The 6,625-nt window shown below is 45.3% G+C and overlaps 1 long non-coding RNA gene across 1 annotated transcript; it reads right to left on the reverse strand.

Annotated features, from left to right (window-relative positions):
- Window positions 1-1,028: 1,028 nt before the first annotated feature.
- Window positions 1,029-6,101, reverse strand: LOC126106307 (uncharacterized). Its single transcript, XR_007523328.1, has 3 exons — window positions 6,071-6,101; window positions 1,355-1,472; window positions 1,029-1,180 (listed from the first exon to the last, which is right to left on the reverse strand). It is a non-coding gene; the product is annotated as an uncharacterized LOC126106307 (long non-coding RNA).
- Window positions 6,102-6,625: the final 524 nt, after the last annotated feature.

Raw genomic sequence — 6,625 nt, forward strand, 5'->3', positions numbered from 1 at the left:
CTGACTGTGAATTAATAAAGTTTATACTGGCAGTACTTGTACTAGTGTTGCTGCTGCCATTAGTAGTGATAATAGTAATGATAACAATAATGATAGTGGCACATAAAAAAATTTATAAGTGATCAAAATAGATGTTTTCTGGTATCGCGAGTTCTGGGGAAAGGAAATTTAACAGACTGTACAATCTAAGAATATTAGGAAATGTGGAAGACCTGCTTGGGAAGGAGGAAGTAAGAGGGTAACAACTGCGAACGAGGACGGTGGTAATCATAATTGTTGCTTTGTGTTCGTAAACAGGGTGAGTCAGCTGCCCCTACCGATGTCGTTTTATGCAACCTGCACTACGTCTGTATCAGGAATGGTATCTAGACTGGCGACAGTCATGCAATCGATATGGTTCTCTCTCAGAGGTTGGGGCGACTGTTCACAAAAGGAATCATACAGCAAGAATACAAGCGAAGATTGGCGATGAGTTACACGGTATTTTTGCGCCAAGAGACACCTTACTTTTGCCAAATTTACCCTACTGCCTCCAATCTCTCTTCATGCAATTAGCGGTGTAGTCAATATATGTTTTTGATGTCTCTGTAAGTTTATTCTGTTTATATTACTTAATTGTTAGTAAATGGTTCAGAAACGTTGCCTTGTAAAGTGTGTTTTACCATCAGAAACAACTTAATTAACAGGAGATATCGAAATGGGAAGTATGGAAGTAACAACTTATCATATATAATCCAATGAAAAGACTGATACCTGACACACAGTAATCTGCTGAAGTATTCTCGTAAACAAAATTTGTACGACAGTTGTAAGACGTCTTCTTGTATACCTACTCTACCAGTTACTCGGCGACATTCTGACAATGTGGTGCTCATCTCCAGAACAAACAGGTCAACAATATTGTTCTGTCACGTCAGGTTGCATAAAACGAAATCGGTAGGGGCAGCTGAATCGGCAAGTGTATTGTGCGACTAGAAATGCGAATTTTGTGGCGCTCACCTTTCAACAGGCGCAGCACTTTGCCCAGTTTGTTGCAGTAGCCGGAATCCTCGCTACTGAAATCCAAAACAACAACTTGAAAATTCTCATCATGTGGGAACCTCCTACATTTGTCCATGGCGTTGCTGTAGTTCTCATGCAGACATATCGCTGCCATTCCTATCTCGAACACACTGGCGACCTAAAAGAAAAAATACATTTAGTTAATTGTTTCCAGACTATGCTTCATGCAGTGTAATGACATTTTTTTCGGACACACATACACTGATGAACTATATTCACTTTTTTTGTTATCTTAAAACTGCTCAGACTGGCAGCATGCGCGCCTACACCCACATACAAATATATAACTTACCAGATATATGACGGCAATTATTTTGGTACCCGTCTTGAGGGAACAGCCACAGCAAGACTGTTTTAGAGCTGCCATTTCCACAAAACTGCGTTTTCCTTTTCGTCACAAGGTAGTTGGCCTGTAACAAAGTGATGGACAGTTACACGCTGTCCACATTCCAGGAAGGACATATCAAAATTAATTACCGAAAAAACTTATACAGGACCTCTCAAACATACGCAATTTTTAGAAATGCAGTAATTAAGTCGAAAGTGCATCTAAATAAAAATTCTTATTTTATTTTCAGCTGCATACACACTCATTTAAGTGTGGTTGAATAATATCATTCATTTGTCCACCTCCACTGTCTCGGCAGGCAGTTACTTGGTCTATGACGTTCATGGTGACCCTTTCACCGACATCTCGTTGCTCGCACGTTGTATTGCTTTCTTAAGTTGTAGAAATGTAGACACTGGACTTCACCTAACACCGTGAAAAGAAGTTGCATCGAATAAGGTCACAAGATTTGGGAGGCAACTTTGAGCCGTCACAGAGTAAGATCACAAAGGGAGTTCTCCACGGAATAGGGTTATTGTCTCGCAGGTTGTGTGACACGTAACCCCGTCCTGCTAGCCCAAATATAGGCTGTATCCACTTCATACAGAGCAGACCAGAAGTTGTTTTCTGCGAATACGATCAGTTTTTAATGCAAGGATTAACGATAGCAGCTTTAACTTCCATTTGAAGCGTATTTAAAATCATTGAAACCACAACGCAATACACTACGAAAACACAATACGTTATGTCACATCGTACACAACACAAAGCGCTCGATTATGGATTCAGATTTCTCGGGTTCGATCACCGCTCGGTTCTAGGATCTTCATCTATCACTTAGCACTTAATTCAACCCTGGTAACGTTTGTAAATGTGAAATATGCCGAGCTGCACTTGGTTCAAAGTCCATATAAAGCTGCAGATTCCCATGTAGGTGGCTGGGCAATTTAGTTCAAAGTTCTGATGCAGGTAACGGCATAGCACCTTCAGTGACTTACTACGGCACTGGAGTGTTCAAAACAACCTTGAGGATGATGGTAGCTTTACTTCATTTGTTAAAATCGCAGGATAGAATAACAAAAAATGGTTGAAATGGCTCTGAATACTATGGGACTAAACATCTGAGGTCATCAGTGCCCTAGCACTTAGAACTTCTTAAACCTAACTAACCTAAGGACATCACACACATCCATGCCCGAGGCAGGATTCGAACCTGCGACCGTAGCAGCCGCGCGGCTCCGGACTGAAGGGCCTAGAGCCGCTCGGCCACCGCCGACGGCATAGAATAACAGACATCGTTGTGTGAAACGACTTACTCACATTATAGCAGAAATTTATCGTAGGTCGCTGAAACCACGAGGTGATCCATGGAAGGTGATTGGAAAAAAGTAATGATAAACAAAAATAAGATCGATTAAAACTGTGTGCCCGACCGAGACTCGAACTCGGGACCTTTGCCTTTCGCGGGCAAGTGCTCTACCATCTGAGCTACCGAAGCACGACTCACGTCCGGTACCCACAGCTTTACTTCTGGCAGTATCTCGTCTCCTACCTTCCAAACTTTACAGTTTTAATCTGCCAGGAAGTTTCATATCAGCGCACACTCCGCTGCAGAGTGAAAATCTCATTCTGGAAACATCCTCCAGGCTGTGGCTAAGCCCTGTCTCCGCTATATCCTTTCTTTCAGGAGTGTTAGTTCTGCAAGGTTCGCAGGAGAGCTTCTGTAAAGTTTGGAAGGTAGGAGACGAGATACTGCCAGAAGTAAAGCTGTGGGTACCGGACGTGAGTCGTGCTTCGGTAGCTCAGACGGTAGAGCACTTGCCCGCGAAAGGCAAAGGTCCCGAGTTCGAATCTCGGTCGGGCACACAGTTTTAATCTGCCAGGAAGTTTCATATCAGGGCACACTCCGCTGCAGAGTGAAAATCTCATTCTAAAAATAAGATCAATATTAAGTACATAATATTCAACTAACGAATCAAAAGCAGACTGCGAAAAGTCCTTTTACATGTCAGAAAAATGTTTTCCCATATTACAGTTTCAAGCGTAAACAGGTAAAAAAAAATCGTCGGCGTTGGGGTTCGAACGCTGGACCATTGATACGAAGACCGCGCGCAATACCAACTCACCCACGAGAGATTTATGAACCAATAACTGACAGACACGGTTTTCCTATGCTCTGTAGTTCTGGTATTAATTTTAATTACCGTTTACGCATGTTCTGCTGGACAACATATAGCACGAACTAAATCGGTGTTTTGGTTGATACTCCATCGACATACAACGTTTGGTACCGATCTGACTGTCTGACATGTGGAGGTTCGGGTGTTCGCGGACGACATCGTTCCCCTTCCCCTTATGCGGCAAATATCGAAACATCAGAACATTCTGGCAATCTTGGTTACGGACGTGCCCATTATACGAACACCAGCGGTCGAATGCACTGAGCTTCGACAATAATGCACTCACCAGTACCCAGAACACATTTCTGACCACGGCTGACACTGGCAACCTATTTGGGACGTCGTAGAGATGCCGTTCGGGGTCAGATGCAACAGGGCCGGCTAGCATCTGCGGTTATCTTGAAGGACGGACTTTTCGCAGTGTTCCCATATCTTTGTCCAGCCCCTCAAAGTGCCAGACTGAGATTGATCCGAATAGTGTACTTTTTACACGAAAGTATTGGTCTGCAGAACAGTCGTTCCATCGACAAATGTTCGCAAAGTAGGTGCGAGAGCCTCCCGAAACCGATCATCAAATTCCTGTGGCAGACGCTACAAGAGAGGCGTTGCACAACAGGGAGACGTTTACAGATTCAGAGCGCGTACTTTCTAACAAGAGAACCACCCCAGCCGGCCGCAGTGGCCGTGCGGTTCTAGGCGCTGCAGTCTGGAGCCGGGCGACCGCTACGGTCGCAGGTTCGAATCCTGCCTCGGGCATGGATGTGTGTGATGTCCTTAGGTTAGTTAGGTTTAATTAGTTCTGAGTTCTAGGCGACTGATGACCTGAGAAGTTCAGTCGCATAGTGCTCAGAGCCATTTGGAACCACCCCATCGCACCCCCCTCAGATTTAGTTAAAGTTGGTGTGGTGTCACAGCCAGACACCACACTTGCTAGGTGGTAGCCTTTAAATCGGCCGCGGTCCGTTAGTGTACGTCGGACCCGCGTGTCGCCACTGTCAGTGATTGCAGACCGAGCGCCGGCACACGGCAGGTCTAGAGACAGATCCTAGCACTCGCCCCAGTTGTACAGCCGACTTTGCTAGCGAAGCTACACTGACAAATACGCTCTCATTTGCCGAGACGATAGTTAACATAGCCTTCAGCTACGTCATTTGCTACGACCTAGCAAGGCGCCATTTATCCTTTGCTATGTATATTGTGATGCCTGTACCATCAGACCGATGTTAATTACATTGGAATGTTCCAGACCTCACGCCAGTCTGCGTGAGCTTAACGCGTGCATTTCGGCCTCCTCTAGCAACACGGTGTTGGCTCTTCTGCCAACACTGCAGTTGGCACACTGGATAGGCCTTGAAAAACTAAACACAGATCAACCGAGAAAACGGGAAGAAGTTGTGTGGAACTATGAAAAAAAATAAGCAAAATATACAAACTGAGTAGTCCATGTGTAAGATAGGCAACATCGAGGATAGTGTGAGCCCAGGAGCGCCGTGGTCACGTGGTTAGCGTGAGCAGCTGCGGATGGAGAGGTCTTTGGTTCAAGTCTTCCCTCGAGTGAAAAGTGTACTTCCTTTATTTTCGCAAAGTTATGATCTGTCCGTTCATTGACGTTTCTGTTCACTGTAATAAGTTTAGTGTCTGTCTTTTGCGACCGCACCGCAAAACCGTGCGATTAGTAGACGAAAGGACGTGCCTCTCCAATGGGAACCGAAAACATTTGATCGCAAGGTCATAGGTCAACCGATTCCTCCACAGGAAAACACGTCTGATATATTCTGTACGACACTGGTGACGGCATGTGCGTCACATGGCAGGAATATGTTGGCGACCCACCTAACTTATACACTTGGCGAATAGGTAAAAAGATTCTTCTACCTTGCCCAATTTAGGTTTTCTTGTGGATGTGATAATCACTCCCAAAAAAAGTGATGAAAACATAAGAGTTTGTCACATAAACTGGAAATAAAAAATTAAACTGTTCACTCCAGGGAAGACTTGAACCAAGGACCTATCGTTCCGCAGGTGCTCACGCTACCCACGGGACCACGGCGCTCCTGAGCTCAGATTCTGCTTTATGTTGCCTATCTTGCGCATGGACTACTCAGTTTGTATATTTTGCTTAATTTTTTCATAGTTCCATACAACTACTTCCTGTTTTCTCGATTGATCTGTGTTCAGTTTTTCAAGGCCTATCCACTGTGCCAACTTATAACTAAATTTGAGGGCGATGCGATGGGGAGGTTCCCTTGTAAGAAGAGCCAGGCAACCTATTACTTCCTCCAACGTACGTCTCTTCGTATTGGCTACCATGAGAAAATCGGAGAAATTAAAGCCCATACGGAAGTTTAGCGTCTGCATTTTTTCCCACAGCACCATTCCGAATGGAACAGAAAGGCGGAGAAAAATTGCAAGCACCAGAAGTGTCCTCGACCACACTACGGAAAGTGAAAGTGTTAGATATAGAACTGCCGAGGCTAAGGCCTCCAGAGCGAGTACTCACCAGGATGTGCAGGCAGCCTCGCCGTTCTCCAGTCTATGGCGACGCCTCTTCTGGTCGCTGGCGCACGCCGCTGCTTCGACCACGCCCAAGCGTGCTCCCGTTATCGACATTTTCTGCGCACCCTGTGACGTCACACAGTGACGCTGTGGCCCATTGGCTTCTGCGCTAGATCTTCCCTCTTTCTGTTCTCATCCTCTTTTTGCCTAGCTCTCCTAGACGATTAAACACGTCTCTGATGACGACCCATACGATTTGCGCATTGTTGCGTTTTTCGTTACATTATCAAGGGATACCTTTTCGTGACGTAACTCGACCCACCGCGGTATTTTTTCTTCCTTTTTTTGTTTCCTCCTGCGTATTTTGTCAGATAATGGGAATGAGTTACGAATGAATACTGATCAGCCAGAACTTTATGGCAACCTGGCTAACAGCCAGTATGTCCACTCTTGGCATGGATAACAGTGGTGGCGCGTCGTGGCACGGATGCACTGAGCCCTTGATACGCCACTGGAGGGAGTTGGCACCGTATGTGCACATACACTCCTGGAAATGGAA

Source organism: Schistocerca cancellata, chromosome 10 (assembly GCF_023864275.1).
Source record: "Schistocerca cancellata isolate TAMUIC-IGC-003103 chromosome 10, iqSchCanc2.1, whole genome shotgun sequence".
NCBI lineage: Eukaryota > Metazoa > Arthropoda > Insecta > Orthoptera > Acrididae > Schistocerca > Schistocerca cancellata.